At 38.3% G+C, this 23737-nt stretch overlaps 1 pseudogene; it reads left to right on the top strand.

Annotated features, from left to right (window-relative positions):
• Window positions 1-2187: 2187 nt before the first annotated feature.
• The window catches only part of LOC122738645, a 36576-nt pseudogene continuing 15026 nt past the window's right edge, over window positions 2188-23737 (top strand).

Genomic DNA, 23737 nt, shown 5'->3' with positions numbered 1-23737 from the left:
AGGTATAGATCCAGTCTACAAAATGAGAAAGAGAGAGAGAGAGTGCACAACACTATGCTAAGTGTTGAAGATATTTATACAAGCAAGTAAGACATCCTTGTCTTTAAGGAGTCTATATTCTTTTTTGTTTTTTTTTTTAGTGAGGCAACTGGGGTTAAGTGACTTGCCCAGGGTCACATAGCTAGTAACTGTTAAGCGTCTGAGGCCGGATTTGAACTCAGGTACTCCTGACTCCAGGGCCAGTGCTCTATCCACTATGCCACCTAGCTGCCCCCAGGAGTCTATATTCTAATGGAGTAAGACAATTAATGCAGTAAGGCATCTAGGTGGCACAGTAGATAGAGAGCTGGGCCTGGAGTGAAGACCTGAGTTCAAATCTGGCCTTAGACATTCACTAGCTGTGTGATCCTGGGCAAATCATAAATTCTATTTGCCTTAATTCACTGGAGAAGGAAATGGCAAACTACTCAGTATCTTTGTCAAGAAAACTCCATATGGGGTCATGAAGACTTGGACATGACTGAAGAAGCTAGAAATCAGGGCAGGGGGTGGGGGGAGAATTATAGAAATTTCATCTCTCCCTTGTAGATGACTATCACAAAAGTGGCTACAAAGCAAGTTTATCACTTTATGGAGATAGGGATGCTCAAATCCTCATTTTAGTCACTTAAACAAGAAGAGAGAATGGTCACCATTTGGAGCCTCTAACTGATCTAACTGACTTTACAAAAATAAATTTTCCTTAAGTACTCTAGCAGGGAGAGGATCTCTGAATTGGCTCCATTGCACTATTAATTCAACAGTCATTGTTTTGATGACTTAACAGATTGTTCTTTAGAGTTTTCCTGTAGTCTTCTGAATTCCTTGGTGGTGAAAGCCTATCTAACTTCCTGCCCCCCTTCTGGAGGAAATTACGCTAGGTGGGGTGAGGACACAGTGGGAACTGGGTAGAGAGGGAGGGCATAATAATAGAAATAAAGCTTTCTTATGATCAGTGGGATTTACCAATCCCCATCCCTATTCTAGCTCCCATTTTCTTCACTTGTAGCCCTGATTTCAAAAGGATCCAATACATTTTATAGCAAAATTTCTGGGCAGGAGACTCTACTTCTTGCAATGGCCTACAGGTTCCTACCCATGTCACCATTACCATTTTCACTTGTGCCATTATTTTGCATCCATCATTTTTGCCCCTTTGCACTCAGGGACTGGGATAGATGGCCTCTGAAATCACGTCTAACTTTTAAATTCTATAATTCTTTTTGGAACAATATCTTTCTGGAACTTCCCAGCATTGCTCCTACTGCCTGGCTTGATATGTCTTATATACTTGTGCTGTTCTGTGATGTGCTGTTCTGGTGCTGGTAAGTACACAAGCAGGCATCTGTCAGTGTTGTTCCCCTCTCGCCATTTTTTGTGAGCCAGAATACTTTTCTCCTAGGTCTTCAACTTTCTCTCCGGCCACATTTTAGGCTCTTCTCACTCTGGAGGAATGGCATTCCTTTACAAATCGGGCAGTGGTGGGGGCAGCTAGGTGATGCAGTGAATAAAGCACTGGCCCTGGATTCAAGAGGACCTGAATTCAAATCCGGCCTTAGACACTTGACACTTACTAGCTGTGTGATCTTGGGCAAGTCACTTAACCCCCATTGCCCCGTCAAAAAAAAGAAAAAAAAGAAAAAATTGGGCAGTGGGGGTAGCAATGGGAGGTTTGTGAGTCAGTCACCATGCTGAGTACTGAGGAAACAAAGAAAGGCAAAGTACAGTTCCCTGATCTCAAAGGACTTCATACTCTAACGAAGGCATCAAAAAGCAAACAACTGTGAGGGGCAGCTAGATGGCACAGTGGATAAGGCACCGGCCCTGGATTCAGGAGTACCTGAGTTCAAATCCGGCCTCTGACACTTAACACTTACTAGCTGTGTGACCCTGGGCAAGTCACTTAACCCCAACTGCCTCACCAAAAAAACAAAAACAAAAAACAAACAAACAAACAAAAAAAGCAAACAACTGTGTACAAACAAAATATATGCAGGATAAATTGGAGATCATCAATAGAAGGAGAGCACAGGCATTAAGGGGGATCAGGAAAGGCTTCTTAGTAGAAGGTTGATTGGATTTTAGCTGCGACTTGAAGGAAACCAAAGAAGACAGAATGTTTAGATGAGGAGGAAGAGAATTCCAGTCATGGCGAGTGCCAGTGACAAGCTAGAGTTGGATGATAGAATGAGAGGAACAGAAAGGACACCAGGGTTGTTGGATTGCAGAGAATATGAGGGGTGGAGAAGAGTAAAATGTAAAATGTAAGCAGATCAGAAAGGGAGGAGAGGTCCAGGTTATGAAGGGCTTTGAATGCCAGACAGCATTTTAGATCTGATCTTGGAGATGGTAGGAAGCCACTGGAGTTTACTGAGCAAGGGGGCAATATGGTCAGACCTGTACTTTAAGTGATCTTCACTTTTGCAGCCAAGCAGAGGATGGACTGGAATGGAGAGAGATTTGAGGCAGAGAGGCCAATCAACAGATCATAGCAATAGTCCAGGTGTGAGGTGATGATAGCAACTATAATAACTAGCATTTAGATAACTCTTCCAAGTTTGCAAACAGCTATCGCATTTGATCCTCACAACAACCCTGGGAGGCTATAATATTATTATCACTGTTTTACAGATGGGGAAACTGAGGCCCAGAGTGGTTAGATGACATGCTGAGAATCACACACAAATAGTAAGTGCCTGAGGCCAGATTTAGACTTTGGTTTTCCTGACTCCAGGTCCAATGCTCCAAGTCTGGTACCACCTAGTTTCCTCAAAATCTCTACTTAGAATCTTTTCCACAGCTGTGGCCTGGTCAGAGGAGAGAAGGGATACAAGAGCTGTTATGAAGGTATAATCTATAGACTTTGACAATAGATTAGGTGAGATAGGGGTGAAAGTGAAGAGTCAAATGTAACACCTAAGTTGTGAGCCTGAATGACTGGGAGGCTGTTGTTCTCCTCAACATAAAAAGGGAACATTAAAAGAGTTAAAGGTTTTGGGGGAGAGATAATGAGCTCAGTTTTGTACATGCTATGTTTAAGGTATTGGTAAAACATCCAGCCTTATGTGTCTAGTAGACAATTGGGGATATGAGACTGGGAGGTCTGGAGCTAGGTTAGAGCTGGAAAAGTAGATTGACACTCATCAGCATAGAGATAATAATTGAATCCATGAGAGCTGATGAGATCACAAATTGAAATGGGATGGGGGAGGGTGGGGAGAGAAGAGGGCCCAAGGCAGAGCCTTGGGAGACACCCACTTTTTAATTGCATGGCAGATGAAGATATAGCAAAAGAGACTGAGAAGCAAAGTGAGAAAGACACTGAGAAGACAGATTCTTATCTGGATTCCTGTCATCTGCCCAGCCATTGCTACTGATTCACTTGCCTAGAGAAATCCCAGTAAATATAGTCTGTCTGACCTGGGAAATTATCAGAATGAATCAATAACTCTCTTTGACTTAGTCTCCCAGCCATACATTTTATTCTGACAAAATACAAGTTTAAAATCTATTTCTCTTCTTTTCCAGCTATTCTCAATCATCCCTCTCAATACTGAATTTCTACAACTGCACACACAGTTTAACAATGTATTTAGTTAACAACTTTATCACGTTTCCCAGCTTAAGAAAACAAAGCAAACTTTTAAGAAACAAGGATAAGCCTCCCAAAGCCCCAAGGGAAACCATCAAGCTCAGAAAAATTCACCTGAGAGAAAAAAGAAAACAGAGGGGGAAGTGAAGAATCACCCGCTTTGATTTTCAGTCTACAGTCTTCGGCAGCTGAACACACCTCATGAAAATCTGAGTCATCCATACCAACGTGGAGCCTAAGGCCCTCTGTCCACTCCTATCAGCAGTGACTCTGACATTTCTGCTACTTCTGGCTCTTAGAGTATTTACTGCTTCTCTTCTATCCACAAATGGAGGTGAGATGTGGGGATGTGCAGGAGTAGGGGAAGAGTGTCAATCAAAGCCAGGCTCTCCAGCTGTCCCAAAGTCAGAACCAAATTTGCTGGGAAGGGTATGGGTGTGGAGGAGACAGCTGGGAGATTTCTGACATCTCTAGTGCTTTGATCTCCATGATAACACCTGTAGTAGCCCTGACCAAGACAGTGCTATATGTATGTGAACACAGAGAGAGGTGTCCCACAAACCAGGCAACCAATACCCTGTGTCACATACTCCTGTCTCTCAGTGAGGTATAAACATAATTCTTGCATGCACACACACCAGACACCACACACACAAATGAAGATGAGTCGCTAGGCCCATCTGAGCATTCTCATCACTAATAGCCTCCCTTTACCACTGCAGCTCAAGAAATTGGCTCTTGGTGGCTGTAGGACAGCTGTGGCTACTGCCAATTTTGACAACCCAACCTCTGAAATGAAGGCATTTTCAGTTTCTCAGTCTTCTGGGTTGCCTCCAGCCTACTTCTCCAATCCCCTGTGTCCCTTATGTTTGCTGTAATTTTAGCTATCTAGATCTTAGAGCTAAATCCATATGACAGTCTTCCAGCTGGAATGGCAGGTCCAGGGACAATTTAGGTTCATGAATTAGATAAAACCTGAGTCCCAGCAAAAAAAAAAAAAAAAAAAAAGGTGGTGGCTATCAAGGATGTGGTCATGAAAGCCTAAAGATTAAGAAAGTTGAAGAGAGGGAATATGAGAAACATACTGATACTTAAAATGGATGAATACAGCAATAAGGTATCCAGGAAGCCAAGAGAAGGAAGGAAAGAAGGGAAAAGAAGAGACTTCAGTGTCAGTCCTAATCAGGGCCTCACTAGGGCACCTTCACCCAATTCCTTTGCAAATAGCCCTGAAAAGGCCAGTACAAAGACTAAAGATGTTCGGTTCCAGAAAGGAAGGAGGAACCCAGAAAATCATCAATGGTAAGAGTTAAGAAGAGGCCCTGAGGGGAAGCTAGGTGGCGTGGATAAAGCACAGGCCCTGTATTCAGAAGGACCTGAGTTTAAATTCAGCCTCGGAAACTTGACACTTAACTAGCTGTGTGACCTTGGGCAAGTCACTTAACCCTCATTGCCCTGGGGGGGGGGGGAAACATCATCAAGAAGAGGCCCTGATATAGTGATCACTTGGAGTGTCCCTGTACCAGTATCTCAACCAGGCACCCTCACCTTCTGAAGAAAAGAGAGTTTAGGGAACTCTGGAGATATGAAAGGAGAGAGAATAGGCAGCAAGTTCTGGGGAAGGGACACCATAGCACTGGGTCTTCTGGAGCTGACAATAAATGGCTTTTCAGCAAGGACGCTATAGAAAAATTGGTAGAAGAGTAGACTGACATTGAAAAAAATCTGATTGAGGAAAAGAAATGAACAGGCATTTCAAAGGAAGTATCCAAGCATGTTGCAGCAAATCTCAGTCATAAAAATTTGAGTCCAAATTTCTTGGGGGTGGTGAAAGTAGCGCAACAAATTCTGTTTGGCTCCTTAGAATTATGATGGAGATATTCCATGAACCTCTAGAATGATTAGGAAGAACAACCAAAGAAATAAGAGAATTTTTTTTTAGAAGACAGAAATCAGTGCTCTTAAAGAAGAAATAAATCAGCAAGTCTAACCTGAGACTAGAGAAATTAGAACACAGGCCAGATATATACTTTTATATCAGTAGGTTCAATGAAACAAAATCAACAGAAATGAAATGCAAAATGTATAGACAAAAAATCATGGAACAAAATTAAAACAAAAAAATTTTAGGTATGAAAGAACATATGAAAGATCTATAGAACAGCTATATGATACAGTGGATGAAATACTGGACTGGGAGTTAGGAATACTTGAGTTCAAATTCAGCCTGTAGTCACTTAACCTCTTCCTACCTCAATTTCATCATATGTAAAATGAAGTTAGCAATAGTAACTATCTCACAGGGTGTGAGGGTAAAATGAGATGACATGTAAAGTGCTATGCTGCTTATTATTGTAATTATTATTATGATCAGCATTATCAACACCTACTACTACTACTACCACTACAACTACTACTACAATAATAATACCAAGAATATGGAACTTGAATACAAGATTCAAAGAAATAATCTAAAGATTCTAGAAAATCTTATAGAAAGACACTATGGGAAAAAATATAAATAGCATACATTAATAAATTAGACAATAAAATTGTTCAGAAATACTGGAAACAATCAGCAAAGTATAAGTTGTGAGAATCCACAAAACACAATCAGAGAGAAATTTGAAGTTTAGATTACTCAGAAACATTGAAACCAAATTTAAGAACCATAATATCAAAGGAAAAAATTGCAAGTAACAAAAGAAAAAATCCTTCAAATTCCAAGAAGAAAAATCTGAGTAACACAGGATAGAGATAGAGACTGAGTTTGTGATTCACTGGCATAAGGAATATTCGGATGAGAAAACTCCCTCTACCAGTGTAATTTGGTACCTTCTCTGCCATTTACAATCTTGGAGAGTTTCCTAAGACACTATGTGGTTAAGTGACTTGCTAAGGGTCTTCTTAACCCTTTTCTACTCTTGCCCCCTTTTCGCTCAAGAAATTTTTATGCGATCCTGGATATAAAATAGGTATACATAACCTTTTATTGTTGACAAATTTTTCATGACACCCACATTTAGTGTGACTAGGTGGTCTCAACCCACAATTTAGGAAGCTAAGTCACAGACAATATGTGACAGAATTCAAGACTAGGTCTTTCTGAGTGCAAGGCCAGTTGTTTATCTACTATCCCATAACTGCCACTCAGATACATGAAATCAAAGGAAAAAAATGAATATTATATTCCAAAGAGCAAAGGATATTGGCAGGGATACTGGAATAGCATATCCCACAAAACTGAACCTAAACACAAAATAAATCTATTGGAGATTCAGCTAAGAGAAAATTTTGAATAGCTCCTTTAAGGAACTCAGAAGTAAGCTGGTTATTCAACTTGTAAGCTGAACCAAACAGCCAAAAATGAAATATTTTTAGATAGTACTGAAAGACTAAGAAATTGAATGTTTCTTGTCATGGCTCTAAGGGTTCCTGTCTAGGAACCTAAATAGAGTGACATTAGCGAAGGATAGAGTATTTCTATTTATTAAATTATTTTCCTTTTATAAAAAATCTTTTTTTTTTAATTGCTGCTTTGTTTTTCCATTACCAAGAAGTACAGATATACTGGCAAATAGAGTTCAGGAAGAAAGGGAACCTTTGGTAAATACTTTTAGCTCTGGGCCTCAATTTCCTCATTTATAAAATGAGAGATCTGGACCAGCAGACCCCTGAGATCTTTCTAGCTCTAAACACCTGATCCTATTATCTTTTGTTCTAGTGTCTGGTCCCTTGTTTTTGGGATGGAGAGGGCACCCAAACTTCTGATTTCATCTGTATGAGGACCTCCCAGTGTGGAAACCCCCTTCAGTGAGGCATCTTAGCCATTAAAATTATAGTCCAAAAGTCTTTAAATTAGAATCCAGAAGAATTGCATGGAGACACCGAGATGCTAAGTGAGTTGCGTATGGTTGAAGAGACAGTTTGGGTTAAATGCAGAACTTGAAACTGTTTTTCTGATTCTAAGTCTTAGATAGTTGACCAAAAGCACTGAGAAAAGTTGCCTAGGGTCTATCTGTCTCGGTCTGTCTGTCTGTCTGTCTGTCTAGATGTAGATGTAGATATCTACATCTACATCTACATCTAGATATGGTTATGTATAGGGATAGGGATAGGGATAGATAGAGATAGAGATAGATGATATAGACATAGATATAGATATAGATGTCAGAAGCGGGACTTGAATAACAAACAACAGTAACAACTAACATTCATATGACTCTTGAGAATTTTCAAAGTACTTAATGAATATTATCCTATTTGATCCCCATACTTACCCTAAGGAAACGAAGTCTTAGAAAAGTTGACTTACTATGGCTAGTAGGAGTCTGAGGCAGAATTTGAACTCTGGTCTTCTGGCTCCAAAGCCAGTACTCTATCTATTATTATACCATGTCACTTCTTAAAAGATAAAAATAATTGGATGAAATGCATTTATGATATTGGTTGAAAGCCTACTACTTTTCCTTGAGATACAAGATACTGCCCTATGATTGAGGGAAATAGTGTGAAAAGACAGGGATCTTCCTTTCAAAATAGGGAGAAGGGAAGAAAAAAGCATTTATTTATGGAGCTCCAATTATATACCAGGCACTGTGCTAAGTGCCTTAAAATATTATCCTAGGGGATGGTGCCTTTCAAATATCCCAAAGCTTCCTATCTCAACTGACTGACTACTGGAAGAGTAAGAAATACTTTTTGAAGGGTCGTGATTTGATTCCCACTGTGTAAAACAAGTGTCAAGGCCTTTAGAAGGCATGGCTGAGTTTATAATAGCTCAGAAAAAAACAAAAACAAAAACATGGGAAGAAGATTCATCATATTGACATCCCACTTTTCAAACCGCCCTCAGGATATTATTCATCACTTGATGTTTACCAATGACTTTGGAGAGATCACTTTTATAGGTGAGTGGATTGTTGCACCCTGAAGGATCAGTGCCTCATTACCAGCGCTGAGAAGTCTGAGATGTTTCAGAAACGAAGGGGGGAAAGAAAACACTATAACATAATTGGTCACCGCCACAAAGCTTTACTCAAGAGACAGAGAGCACAACCAGAGGTAACAGCTTACACATATATCCGTGAGCTGTGCAATAGATGGAAAAGGGTCCCAGATGGATTGGGCAGGGGCTTAGTTCCAGGATTATGATGAGACAGTGGGTAATTATTGAGTGGCAGTGTCTCAGCCCTGATTAGTATCTGAAAGCTTGTTCCTTTCCTTCAGAGTAAAACATTGATAAAGATAAGCCATGCTGCTCCAAGTCCTTCATGCAGTACAAAACAATACATTTCAATCTAACAGGATCAGGTCTCCCCTTTGATCACAATCTGTTACCTAGATGCCTTTGAAAATTAATCAACCCTGCTTGTTTAGCTCTAGTCAGTTTGTACTGCTAAATTAATAAGTGTTCTAGGAGCAACAAAATACATAATTAAATTCTATGGTTTAATCTCCACATAATAATTTTGACCTTCATCTGGGCCCTTGGTTCTAGCCAGCCATAGAGGAGGAGGAACCAACTTCTCACAGAAGCATCTAGTAACAGGCTACCCTCATTGATTCTTCACGGGCCCCAGAAGCAGTAGCTCCTAAAAAATCAGAGAAATCCTAAGAATTCCATGAGCAAAACTAAATTGTGCCCAGACTTCAAGGTGAAACATTGATCATTTAGGACATATAACTGCCCTGAAAATAGAGAAGTTTGTAAAAGTATGGATTCTGAAAAGTTCTTTGGGGAAAACATGATAAGTGCAATATGGATGCCAGCAACAAACTGAATAGAAGCCCCAAATCAATAAGCATGCATCTTCTCTTGAAAGGAGATAGGAAGCACTGGCTTGGGTTTGCCCAGGTTAGGTTGACGTAGAGTGTTTATTTTGATGGTCATTATGTTGCAATTTATCCTTCATATTTTATCACAAAGCCAGTTTTCTTTCCTCTACAGAAACTTCAAATGAGAATACTTTTTAATTGGGTACTTAGTGGTGGCAGCAGCATTTTTCTTTTCTTACTCAAAGTGTTCTGATATTCCTTTACAAGATATTTTGTATTTTCTAAAGCATCATTTGTGTTTTTAGCATAATTTAGGTTAAGAAAAAATGATTTTAGAAAAGTGCCAGCCTACAGGGCTTAATGCTTTTGGTTTCTTGTAGTCTAAGAGGTCTCACTAAAGGTATCAGCACTTGTATTTTACTTTTTTCATGTAAAAGTCTACCTTCTTAAAGTTTTGAGTTAATGTTAGAGATCTACTACAGCTGTCTTTAAGCTCTGCTGTTAATCACTTGGGCTTCTGGCCCTCTCTTTCTTCATTTATGAAATGAAAGGTGATTTCTAAGGACTCTTCCGACTATAAAATTCAACAATTCTAGTTAGCATATAGTAGGTACTGTGGCTAGAGCTCTGCCTCTGTAATCAGGAAGACATGAGTTCAAATCCAGTCTTAGACACTTACTACCTATGCTACCCTGGACAAGTCATTTATCCCTTCTCAGACTAAATTTCTTCATCTGTAAAATGGAGATGAGGATTGCTGCAAGGATATAACACTTGTAAGGCATCTTGTAAACCTTAAAGCACTATATAAATGCTGTTGCTGTTGTTGCAAAAGTCAGGTCAGGAACTGATATACCTACCTGGATGATTCAAGATAAAGAGTTATGCTTCTTTCAGTGATCTGAATATTTTATAAATGTGGTTGTGGGGTTTTTTTGAGGGAGGTTGACTTATTTAACAAAACTTACTGGCAAGGGAGAATCTGGAGTTACCCCTCCATCTAAGAGACTATTGCTCTGGGATCATGAAGACAAGATTCAGTCATGGGGTAGGGTCTGAAATCAAAAGGTGAGGCTCAGAATTTTTTTCTCATTATCTATGGATCTACCCCCCCAAAAAAAGGAATTTTCAAGCTCTCTTCTAGAAAGCTACACTATATACAAAATAGAATAGGCAAAGAACAATGATTTATTTCCACCACCATGAAAGAAATTCTTAAAATACAAACTTTTCATAAGTACATATTGACAATGATTTAAAATATTAAACGGTAACATATAACTCCTGATGAAGGAAATGTTCAATGAATAGCCTAGGTGGAATTATTCTCTCTCTCTCTCTCTCTCTCTCTCTCTCTCTCTCTCTCTCTCTCTCTCTCTCTCTCTCTCTCTCTCTCTGTCTTTCTGTGTCTCTGTCTCCTCTGTCTCTCTCTCTCTCTGTGTTTCTGTGTCTCTGTCTCAGCCTGTCTCTGTCTCCTCTGTCTCTGTCTTTCTCTCTGTCTTTCCATGCCTCTGTCTCTGTCTCTGTCTCTGTCTCTCTCCCTTCTGACTTCCCTCCCTCCCCCTCATCTCAGGTTCTGAGATAATCTGAGGTAATCAAGATATTTCCACATTAATTATTAAAATTTCAACATCTTTCTTAGCAATTGAACAATTAGTTCTGAGCCTCTAATCTAGCTTATTAAATATTACTTATTTAATAAACTGGAAATACCACACAGTAACTTTTACTTCTCTCTCTACATACCATGTGTATATACATACACACACATACATACATGCATAAACACATACATATGTATGTATATAACCACCAATCTATTAGGCTTAAGTAAACATCAGGGTTACTGGGTATGCTATTTGTTAATGGTATAATATAAATAATGTATGTAAAAAGATGAATAATTATTTAAATTAGCTGTGAGAAGATCATAGCCAAAGTTACTTTTAATAATCAGTACAATTGATGACTTTTCCTTAGTTCTGGAAACACTGTCTCTGCAGTGAGTTTCTAAGGATACCAGGTAAAGTTTTTTTTTTCAATAATTCATTTTTCTTCAAAAAATAAAGATTAAACATAGTTCTCTCAAAAAAAAGTTTTAGTCTTTTTCTTTGTTCTCTCAGTAGCCATCAAAATTAACCATTTCTCCATAATGTAAGTTAAACTCTGTCTTTTCATAGATTTCTCATGTCACTCCGATTTTATTGCCTCTTAGTGAAACAGTAACAGTATCTACAGTTACTGCTGAAGATGCTATTAAAGATGATATTACATTCCTATTATGCTCTCCTGGGAGGTCGATACTTAAAATAGGACATGAAACATTTTATGGCACTGATGAATAACCATTTAATTGTCACCTCAGTTCTGCACTCTCTCAAGTATCTTCCTTAAGATCCATATCTTCTAGGAAGTATTATCATGGCTTGGGTATATCTTCCTGTTGTTTGTCATCTCCTTCGAGAAGCATTTTGTTAGCTTGAGGGAGCATCTCCTGCTGTTATAGTTGTCAAGACCTCTCAAATACATGAGGTAGCCACCAAGTGTGGGACTCTGCATTTTCTGATTATTGTTCAGGCTCCTGTGCTTAAAGAAAGAAACACGAAGCAGAATAGGCAATTGAGGCCTTGAGATTCAGATTCAGGTTCATCCAGATGAGCACCTGTGCTTGTTCCCATGTGTGAACAGCCACCATTACCTAGAATTTTTCCCTTCTCTCTCCCCAGGGAAAGTCCAAGGGAAAGCTCTCTCTGAGTCCCAAACCACACATTGTTTTTTTTGTTTTTTGCTTTTTTTTTCCAAACCACACATTGTTAAGAGAGGAGCAAGAGAGCTACAGTAGAACCTATCTCTTCCTTTAAAATCCATTGAATTAAAGTTTCTTGATGCTCAATGGTCAATCTTCAACAGTCTTTTTCTCCTATGATTTGGGGATGGGAGTGAGTGAGAACATGGGGACAAACCAGAAGCCTCTGATTTCAGGTGGCATTTATGAAAGGAATTACCAGAAAGACTAAGGGCAAATTTGTCACTGGATAGAACCCAGCTCTAGGAACGCTCCTCAAAATAGGGATGTGCTTAAGCTAGAGAAGATCAGGTGCTTTCTGATTACATCCTCCCCTTCCTATTACATTGATATGGATAATTGTCTGATTTCTCTTTTGTTTTCCATCTGTAGACTTAGCTTAAATATTTCTACCAGGTGATAAATTATTTATTTAGATAATGAAACAAAATTTAAAAATCCTCATTCAACAGTTAAAGTAGAAGAAAGATATGGGAAAAACAACTCATTTCTGAAAAGCATGAAATCTTTCTGAAGACTGAAACTGAAAACTGAAAAGAAATGAGATGTTAAACATAAGTTGGCTTCACCACAAAAGATGCAGAAATTGCTAACCACACAGGGAAAGTAACATTTCAATAAGATGTTAAAGTACAGATAATTTCTGAAAAAGAAGAAAGCACTAAAACATTCTCATCTGAAACTAATTCTAACACTATTTACCAACATCCTATGAAATATATTTCATAAGTTGTGAATGGATATTTAAATGTGTACTAAATACATTTGTGCATTTTGTGTTGTAAATGTCCAGTTAAAAATCTCTGGTGTAGAGAAGCATTTTGCGAAACCTTTGATTTTTCATTGCAGAAAACTTGAAACATTCAAGGCAACAAGAATTAGCTTCCTCTTACATTTGAAACGAATCATGACTAATCATAAAAATAACACACAAAATATACCCTGTGGGTTTTTGCTAGAACCTTTACCAAGAGGCATCTTCAATATCAGTTTGTATTTGGAATTCCTCAGGGAAATTATATTAAAGTGTCTGCATGTCACTTAAGTGAATACCAAATGAATTAATTATAACCAATGCAATTACAAGGAATATATAATGAAGCCATAATGACCAGACTCTTGTGGTTAATTTCAAAGCACAGTAAGAGGTAAATGTGGTGCAAGGCCCCCAAAGGAAATAGCAAGCTTTGTGTACTCACCTTGGAGACTGTGTTTTTAAAATGTGGGCTGTAAAATAAGGCATTTGGAGACTATACACTATATTAAGGGATATACCAAGGTATATAGCAGTGGTGGCTCTTGAATGTCTTGTTCTGTTGTTTTTTCCCCCCTCTTGTGGCCTTGGCTGTAAGGAATCATGGCACATTGAATATTTACGTTGGCAAACAAAGAAGGATCCCAGGCCAGCTGGGCTTCCGGGAGACATTATCTGGGTCTTGAGATTCCTCCACCTCTCTTTCCCCTCCTCCAATCTTGCACCCTCATATCTCTTTACTTCTACAGTATTGGCAAAGGATGGGGTGGCTTTGTGCCTCCATAGATAAAGGGTACTATTGTGACCTTCTTGATGCCAAGATAAGAAGTGTGAGCAAAAAACTGCAGCTAGTGTGGGAGGCTGGTTATTTCATGACAAATCTAATGAAATTCACTGCCCGTGACATACAACACACTTTTTGAGAACCAAAGCTATATTCCAACCTAGCAGTAGATTGGGAATTACTGGGAGGAGCAACGGGAATTTAGTCAGGTAAGTGGCACCAATCATTTAATTCCAGTTGGTCCATTCCTTAGAGTAAGAATGTAGAAAAATGTTAAAACCATAAAAACAAGTTCACCATTTCTACTGTTATTCACCTGTTGGAAACTCATCCCCTTTACAAAACTAATATTAGACTAGCTAAGAAATAGAGGTTTTCAGATTCATCCACTTAAAATGTAAACCTGACTGGCATTTGCAAATGAGCTGGTCCTACTAAAGAGGCCCATTTGTCAGATTTCAAAATAAAATGCTGGATAGGAATATTTTAGTCTCTATGACAGTGAACAAAGTCCCTGGATAGACCCTTCTTTAAACAAATTAACCAGTGTGGATGTCAATGCCTTTCTTACTGAGGCAACACACTTTCTGATAGGAGGGGATTAGAAGAAGGTCAGGGAGTAATGAATAGGTAATAATAGTGGGTCTGTCACATGGAAATCCTAGAGGATCAAGTTCTAATCCCACCCACCACCTTTTTCCTCTATGAATGTATTTATTCACATTTGTGGATGTGAATTATCTAATACCTGTCAAAATAATACCACATCGGGATCCAAAATATACAGAGGACTAAAAATTCACTACCTGGGGTATTTTGATATTATTTTATCTCTAATACCTCCATCTACCATTTTTAAAAAAGATTTTTTAAAATTCCCATTTTTCACATCTCAAAGTGAGTGTCAGATTTTGCTCCAGCTGTCCATTTCCGATTGGCTCCCTTAAGGAAAAAAAATGTCAAAAAACATTAAAAAAAAGAAGCACTCTCCAAAGGTCACAGTATAAGCTGATTTCAGTGTGCTCTCTGTGTTCATTTTTAAAATTCATTAGAAGGGGCAGCTAGGTGGCACAGTGGATAAAACACTGGCCCTGGATTCAGGAGGACCTGAGTTCAAACCTGGCCTCAGACAATTGACACTAGCTGTGTGACCTTGGGCAAGTCACTTAACCCTCATTGCCCCCAAAAAAATAATAATTAGATCTAGAGAAGGACTAGCAAATCCTAAATAGATCTCAGTTTGTTTCAAATTTAGTGCCTATTGGATAGCTTGATTTTAATAATTCTAGAAAATAACCAGACCCGATTATTATATATGTGTGTGTATGTGTGTGTGTGTAATAGCTAGCATTTATATAGTGATTTTAGGTTTGCAAAATACTTTACAAGTATTATCTTATTTGATCCTCACAACAACTTTGGAAGGTAGGTGCCATTATTATTCCCATTTTACACAGGAGGAAACAAAGGCAGGCAAAGGTAAACTGATTTTCCCAGGGCAATATAGCTAGCAAGTATCTGAGGTAAGATTCAAACTCAGGTCTTCCTGGATTTGTCTGATGCTCTATCCATTGTACCACTTAGCTGCCCAGTGAATTTTGAAGATTATGTTAAAATATTTATATTCTTTATACTTTCCCCCTTCAGCAATTAAAAATTAGACAAAATTCTAAGTTTCAAGTTGCTATATTAAAAAATAGAATTTGATCACGTTTTAAAATCCCTCATTTAATTATGCTTCTAAAACCAACCAAGAAAGTTAATCCAGTTACCATTTATATTAATTATTGATATTACAAATATGGGATGGGGGCAGCTAGGTGGTATAGTAGATAAAGCACTGGCCCTGGATTCAAGAAGACCTGAGTTCAAATCCAGCCTCAGACACTTGACACTTACTGGCTGTGTGACCCTGGGCAAGTCACTTAACCCTCATTGCCCCACAAAAAAAAAAGGGACATTCTATCAGCAAGAATGAGAAAATCCTAGACAAGGTAGACAAGTAGACAAGGTTGGACAAGAATATAAGTTCCTTTATCTCAAATCTACTAGAGTATAAACTCCATGGTTTGTACTCCCAAGTGCCTTAAGCAATCCTCTGAGTTTAGATGTTTGATGAATAAATGTCTTGTGCTTATTTTATATATTTGTATACACTTCTTTAGTACTATGCACTTTTTTTTTTGGTGAGGCAATTGGGGTTAAGTGACTTGCCCAAGGGTCACACAGCTGTAAGTGTCAAGTGTCTGAGGCCAAATTTGAACTCAGGTCCTCCTGATTCCAGGTCTGATGCTTTATCCGCTGTACCACCTAGCTGCCCCAGTACTATGCACTTTTAATAAACAGATGCTAAATGAAAGAATGACAAGCAATACAACCAAGATCATATGCTGAACTCTAGAGACAAAGTTAGTTGTTGTTCAGTCATGTCTGACTCTTCATGACCCCATTTGGGGTTTTCCCAGCAAAGATACTGGAGTGGTTTGTCATTTCCTTCTCCCTTCATTTTACTGATGAGGAAACTGAGGCAAACAGAGTTAAGTGACTTGTCCAGGGTCAAACAACTAATCACTTGGGTCTTCTTGACTCCAGGCCTGGTGCTCTATCATCTGTACCATCTAGTTGCCCCTAGAGACTAAACCGGTAAACTGGTAAAGTCAATAGGAGAATACAACCAAATTTTGTGTGTTATAGCAAAGGAGATAAAGATTTGTTGGTATACTATTGATCTATAGAAGGAAATTTTAAAAAGAAGGAAATAAGCATTTACTTAGTACCCACCACATGCCAAGTACTGAGCAAAATACTTTACAAATATTATTTCATCTAATCCTCACAACAACCCTTGAAGGTAGGGCCTATTATTATCCTCATCTTATACTTGAGGAAACAGGCAAATAGATGTTACATTTCCCAGAATCACACAGCTAGTAAGAGTCAAGGGTTTGATTTGAACTCAGGTCTTACTGACTCCAGATCAAGCATTCTATCCACCAGACCACCCAGCTACTTCCACCAGAAGACCAAATTTGTGCCATTTTCTTTATTTGGCTACTGACAATTTTTTTCTTTTTGGAAAAACGTTTCTTCAAAGTAATTGGCATTGGGGTTTCTCATATAGATTCAATGGGAGGAGACTGGATAATGAGCTGGTAGGTCATTACCATAAAACAACTGGGAAAAAGAGTTCACTTTGTTTCAAAATGTCCCCAGCATCACTATAAAGTAAGCAATAAATTATAATTTCTCATAATTAGACCTTCTGTTTTGTTAATTGTTCTGGGCAAGGTTCAAGGGCAACCCTTGGCAAGGTTAGAAAGACTTACAACCCTTGTGCTTTGGCTTTGAGTATGCAGAGAGTAAGATACATTTAAAATGCACTAAGTAGGGATCACTTTAAAATGGTCTACTCTGTTGCCTGTAGGGGTAGGTAGATGGTGCAGTGGATAAAGTGACCCATCTGGCATTAGGAAGACCTGAGTTCAAATCTTCCTTCAGACACTTTCTAGCTATGTGACCCTGGGCAAATCACTTAACCCCATTTACTTCAGTTTCCTCACCTGTCAAATAAGCTGGAAAAGGGAATGGCAAACCACTCCAGGTTCTTTGCCAAGAAAAACCCCAGATGTAGTCACAAAGAGTTGGACATGACTGAACAACACCACCACTCTGTTTTCTGTAGAATATCAGGCAAAACAGTGTCAGCTTATATAAGAAATACACTGTCTCCTTGTGGACTGATTTAATTTTCATGTGTTGTAAATAAATGTATAATGTAGTTCATGTATGTACCAAATTTGCTTTCATAACTTTAACATGCTTAATCTTTAAAATATTATTAGAAAATAAGCATCACCTCATATCTAGGTGAGAATGAATGTGCCTTAGTATGATTTAAATTTGTATATGCATATCAGTTTATGGGCAGGGATCAGAGAATATGGGTCCTACCATTGATTTTGTTACTATGGAAAAAGTCACTTTACCTTTTTCAGTCTCATTTTTCTCCATCCATCAAGTGAGATGATCAATAATCAGCCCTCTCTAGAGCATGGGAGAATTCACTGACTACCTCTTCTTTTATATAGTAACAACACATATGCCTAATCCACAAAATCTGAATGTCTTACCATAGCCACCCCAAGTTCCCGAAAAGCATCCGGACCACATCAGACCAAAAGCAAAGGCTAAACAGTATTTTTACTGCTAAGAAGGTTATCCCTCAAAGTGACATGTAAATGAAACTCTGACCCTGAGATATCCCAAGGAACCAGACAAATACTCTTAGAGGGAACTACATTGTCAGCTTGTTAAGTTGGGAGTTTGGCTGACCCAGACTTCCCCTAGGGTCCTATTTTCCCAATGGGTGAATTTTTTTTTACACCGTTGTTGTGAGGTGATAATGTGTTAGAAATATGAAATTCACATCATTTGTGTTTGGCCGCCTATTGCCATTCTGAGGGTTGTGAGGGGCATCATTTTAAATTTAATTTACAGGGTGTACTGTCTATCTGTTAGGAACAGGAGGAAGCAGGCCTTGTCCGAGTATTTATCAGACACATGCCACCCATCTGCTAGAACTAGGTTGAGGAGGATTTGCTGTTAATCCTTCAGACCCATCTGCAGGGGGTTCAAAATGCTGACCAGGAAGCTAGACAAGATGAGGTTTATTTAATTAAAAAAAAAAAAACACTGCTGCAGAGGTTACTGGAAATCATTCTGAGGAAGGAAGAGTTTTTGATCATGTCACTGCAGTGGGAGAGGGGTGGGGTAAAGGGAGACAGGGCATTCAGATTGAAGGGAACATTATATTTAAGTGTGTTTTAAGTGGGTCTTGTCAGGAAAGACCTAACTCCATGGTAGATCATGGACTGGTTTCGTCACCAGCATTGACTTGAGCATTCGACGTTAAATTCATAGAGTGCATAAATAGGTCACAAGGTAGAACTCTGTTAAGGTCACCATTCTGTTTACAAATTTGAATACCAGACTCGAAGTAAGTGAGGTATGATGCTTTATGATCCCAGAATGATACTAGGTGGACAGCTAAATGACTGGTATTTATACTAACCTGCTATTGGGAAACTATGCTACTAATACTTTAGTCCACTAAATTTACTGTAAGATTTCTGTAACTGGGGCTTTTTGCCATTTGAGATCCATTTTGGGGAAAGAGAAATAACAGAATTGTATTTATATTTTCCTTAATTGAAAAATTACATCTGTTCAGTTCAATAAACATTGATTTTTGGTGAGTCATTTCTCAGTCTTGCCCAACTCTTCACTACTCCATACTAGAGGAGTTTGCCATTTCCTTCTCCAGCTCATTTTACAACTGAAGAAACTGAGGCAAGTAGGGTTAAGTGACTAGCTTAGAGACACACAGCTATTAAGTGTCTGAGGCTAGATTTGAACTCATGAAGAAGACTCTTCCTGACTCCAGGTCCGCCACTCTAATCACTGTACTACCCACCTGCTCCAACATTGATCAAGCATTTTTTATGTGTTAAGCACTATCAGAACAATGTAACCAGAGCAGCTATGTGGAGCAGTGGATAGAGCACTGGCCCTGAAGTCAGGAGAACTTGAGTTCAAATCCCGGCCTAGACACTCTACACCTACTTGCTGTGTGACCCTGGGCAAGTCACTGAACCCTTATTAAAATAAAATAAAAAAATAACCAACAATGACACATTTCCTTTTTATTATGACAATACTGTTAGCTTAATTGTTTAATGCTTAGTTGCCTTTTGGGAGATCTAAGTAGAGGAAATTCAGCTTCTTCTCTAGCTATGGCTCTCTTGATAGATCCCAAGATTACATTAGCTTTAGTGACAGCTATATCACACTGCTGACTCATCATTGAACTTGCGGCCCACCAAAACTGCCAGATATTTTTAGACAAAATGATTTATCTAACCATGACTCATCCATTTTGTACTTGCAATAGGTGGCACACTAGAGTGCTAGATCTGGAATGAAAAAGTCTTGAGTTCAAATCCATCCTCAGATACATACTAAATGTTTGACTCTAGGCAAGTCACTTAACCTCTCTGCTCCCCCTTTTTTTTTTCATCTATAAAATAGGGATAATTATAGTATCTACCTACCAGAGTTGTGACAAGGATCAAGTTAGATATTTGAAAACAGTCACACAGGATCTGGCACATAATAGGCACTACCTAGATGCTAGCTAGCTACTGTTATTATTAAGTCTTTTTTTTTGGACCTAGGGGTAAGACTTCATATTTATCCCTATTGAATTTCATCTTATTAGATTCAGTCCATAAGATTAGTGCTCTAGAATAATAGGATCTTTCTTTAAAAAATTCTAACTATGTATCCAACCTCTAGAATTGTGTCATCTGAAAATTTAATGAATACACTGTCTATGCCTTTATCCAAGCCATTGATAAAAACGTTAAATAATATAGGGTCAGGAGCTATCTCTGAGGTGGTTTGTTGTTCTTAGTGCTTGGAGAGAACTAAAATGACATCACTATATCAGGGTCAAGGCACAGTGTGTCTGACTGTGGCTGATCAGATCAATACAGGCACAGAAGGTTTTACCATAGGTTAGGCACAAAAAAGTCCATATGATTATTTGGAGTGGAGATGTCTTTGAATCATACTATATTGGAGGCCCCCTGGCATGGGATCATTTTAATATTAATAATTATTTTTTAGTCCAGTAGTTCATCTGGATCAATAACTTGAATTCAACAAGGGCAACTAGGTGTTCTCCTAATTATCTTGGACATCAACTCCCTGTTTGTTTTTTCAGTGTTCAGTTGAAATATCATTTTCCTTGGCAAAAAAACACAAAACCAAACAGAAACAAAGTAAAAATTGAGTGGCTCCGTGTTTCCTTTGTCATCATCCTCCCACCCTCCTAAATAACCCTTTTTAGATCCTCATTTTTCTCCCCAAAATGCTTATTAAAATCCATTTTGCCCTTAGCTTCTCTCCCTATTAGATTCAGTTTATTCTAAGCTTCTATACTCCTGAAATTAATTTTACAACTATGCTCATATTTGTCATCTGTAATGTGGCCTTGTTTCTATATGTAACTAGCAGGTGTCACTGTAGAGGGCAAGGTTTTCTGACTGTTACTTCCTCCTTTCTACTTCCTCCTCCTTTCTGGAGTACTCCTCTCTATCTTCCCAGGCCGCAACTATTTTTTCCCATGGGGTACCTCTTTTTGATCACTGGTCTCTCCTTTCTGCTGCCCCCATTTTCTTCAGAGATTGGAGATAGAATTAGCCATAGCTTCTTACAATGAATAGCTTGGATTTTATCTAAGAGCAATCTAATGGCTCTAGGGTCCACATAGCTTCTTTTCTTTTACTATTTTACGGAGTTTATATTAGACAAAAAATATTAATAAAATCATAAGGGCCCTCGAATTGGAAAAATCCCTAACATTTGGATAGGAGTTTAGATATCAGCTCTGTTTACATTGTGTGTATTTGCAGCTAACCTCTGACTCGCCATGATTTTTCTCCCAACTTTCTTCTTTGACATGGATGAAATATCTAGACATGTAGACAAATCTTCATGATTGACCATGGATTGTTTTAAAAATGAAAGTATTTTATTATTTTCCAGTTACATGTAGAGATAGTTTTCAACATTTGTTTATATAAGATTTCCAATTTCAAATTTTTCTTTCTCCCTCCTCCCCTCCTCCAGACAGTAGGCAATCTGATATAGGTTATGCATGTGTGTGTGTGTGTGTGTGTGTGTGTGTGTGTGTGTGTGTGTGTGTGTATATATATATATATAACATTAAACATATTTCTGCATTAGTCATGTTATAAGAGAAGAATCAGAGCAAAAAGGAAAAACCTCAAAAAAGAAAAATAACAGCACCAAAACCAAAAGAAATAGTATGGTCCAATCAGCATCCATATTCCACAGTTCCTGTTTTTTTCTGGATTTGGAGAGCTTTTTCCATAATGAGTCCTTTAGAACTTTCTTGTACCGTTGGATTGGTGAGAAGAATCTAGTCTATCACAGTTGATCAACACACAATGTTGTTGGTACTGTGTACAATGTTCTCCTGGTTCTGCTCCTCTCACTCATCATCAGTTCATGCAAGTCCCTCCAGGTTTCTCTGAACTCCTCTTGTTCATCATTTCTTACAGCACAATAGAATTCCATTACATTCATATACCACAACTTGTTCAGCCATTCCCCAATCGATAGGCAACCCCTCAATTTCCAATTCCTTGCCACCACAAAAAGAGTAGCTATAAATATTTTTGTACATGTGGGTCCTTTTCCCTTTTTTATGATCTCTTTGGGGAAAAGACCCAAAGGTGGTATTGTTGGGTCAAAGGGCATGTACAGCTTTATAGCCCTTTGGGCATAATTCCAAATTGCCCTCCAGAATGGTTGGATCAGTTCACACCTCCACCAACAATGCATTAGTGTTCCAATTTTCCCACAGCTTCTCCAACATTTATTATTTTCCTTTTTTCTCATATTAGCCAATCTGATAGGTGTCAGGTGGTACCTCCATGGATTTTTATATAAACAAAAATCAGGATAAAGTAAATAGCTTAGATAAAAAGAAATAATAAAATAATATATAACAATGCTTCTTACTGTTGGGAAAAGTTGGGGAAAGAATAGACTTTTCAGTGCCTCATAGTCCTTAAAGAAGTGTTTAGAAGTAGAAGCTTTAGACTGAAATTTTGGTTACAACACACTGCAAGAACCTTATGTTCCACTCTGACCTCCTTGTTCTGCCAAAGCTTATTCTCTCTGTCTCTCTCTCTCCCTCTGTCTCTCTGTCTCTCTCTCTTCATCATCTTCCTCCTCTTCTTCCTTCTCTTCTTCTTCCTCCTCTTCCTCTTCCTCCATCTTTCTCCCTCTATTCTCTCCCTCCCATCTTCCTTCCCTCCTTCCCTCTTTTCCTCCCTCAACATTATTTTTGTGGATAAAAATACTATTGCTTTGACTTCAGTTAATTATTTACTTGTATCCTTTTCCAAGGATAAAAAGAGTCAAAGATAACTTGAATTTTCACAATTGTGGAAAAATTGGTATTAAACCCTAGTTGTTGGTGCTCTCTCCCTCTAGAAATTATTTTGCATAATATCTACATCTATCTATCCACCTCTTTTTCTCTATCTATAGATAGAGAGATAAAGACATATACTTTGTATTTTAAAAGGCAATGTTTCCTAGAGAGCTGCCTTTGGAATGAGTAACACCTGGTTTTAAATCCTATCTAGGATGCATACTAAGTGTGTGACCCTGGGCAAGTCACTTAATCTCTCAGTGCCCCCCAGGAGCCAGTTATTGATCTGCATTAGTAGAGATAGTTACTTCACCAGGAATTTCCTACACCAATGAAATCACAGGTATGGACCAAAGAGAAAATATTTTATATTAACTTTTCTGCTCACATGCTGTTTTACCCCCAGTAGAATGTAGGGGCAGAAGGGGAGGAACTATTTAAAAAATTTTTGTCTTCATGTACTCCAAAACCTCACATGGTGCTTTACACATAGTACATGCTCAGTAAATGTTAGTTGAATTGAGTTAAATAAGGTTTATACACATTTGGGGGGAAATCTGACCAATAGTTTATTATTCTTAGCTTAAAATGTCTATCTTCTTTAACGTACAATGACTTCCAAGGGACAAGTGATATAAGGTTATATATGCCATATAGATAACAGAAGAAAAACAACATGAGTTTGACTGAACTTTTTTTTAATAGAAATCAGTCACGAGGAAAGCTATTGTGAAGTGACAAAGTTATTTCTGGATGTAAAGAGACACCTGATGGGTTATAGTTCTCCCACACAGGATATTGTCCATTTCAGCTCTCAATAACTACACCCTCTGTACTGGTTTCTATTGGAAACTGGATAGCTATGATATGCTTTCTCATCTATACATTGGTTTTCTAAGGTTGTTTAAAAATACCCTTATGAAATGTTATCATCTTGAATATTTTTCTGACATAAT

This window comes from Dromiciops gliroides, chromosome 2, assembly GCF_019393635.1.
Source record: "Dromiciops gliroides isolate mDroGli1 chromosome 2, mDroGli1.pri, whole genome shotgun sequence".
NCBI classification, from domain to species: domain Eukaryota; kingdom Metazoa; phylum Chordata; class Mammalia; order Microbiotheria; family Microbiotheriidae; genus Dromiciops; species Dromiciops gliroides.
This window is presented reverse-complemented; position numbering and strand designations above follow the sequence as displayed.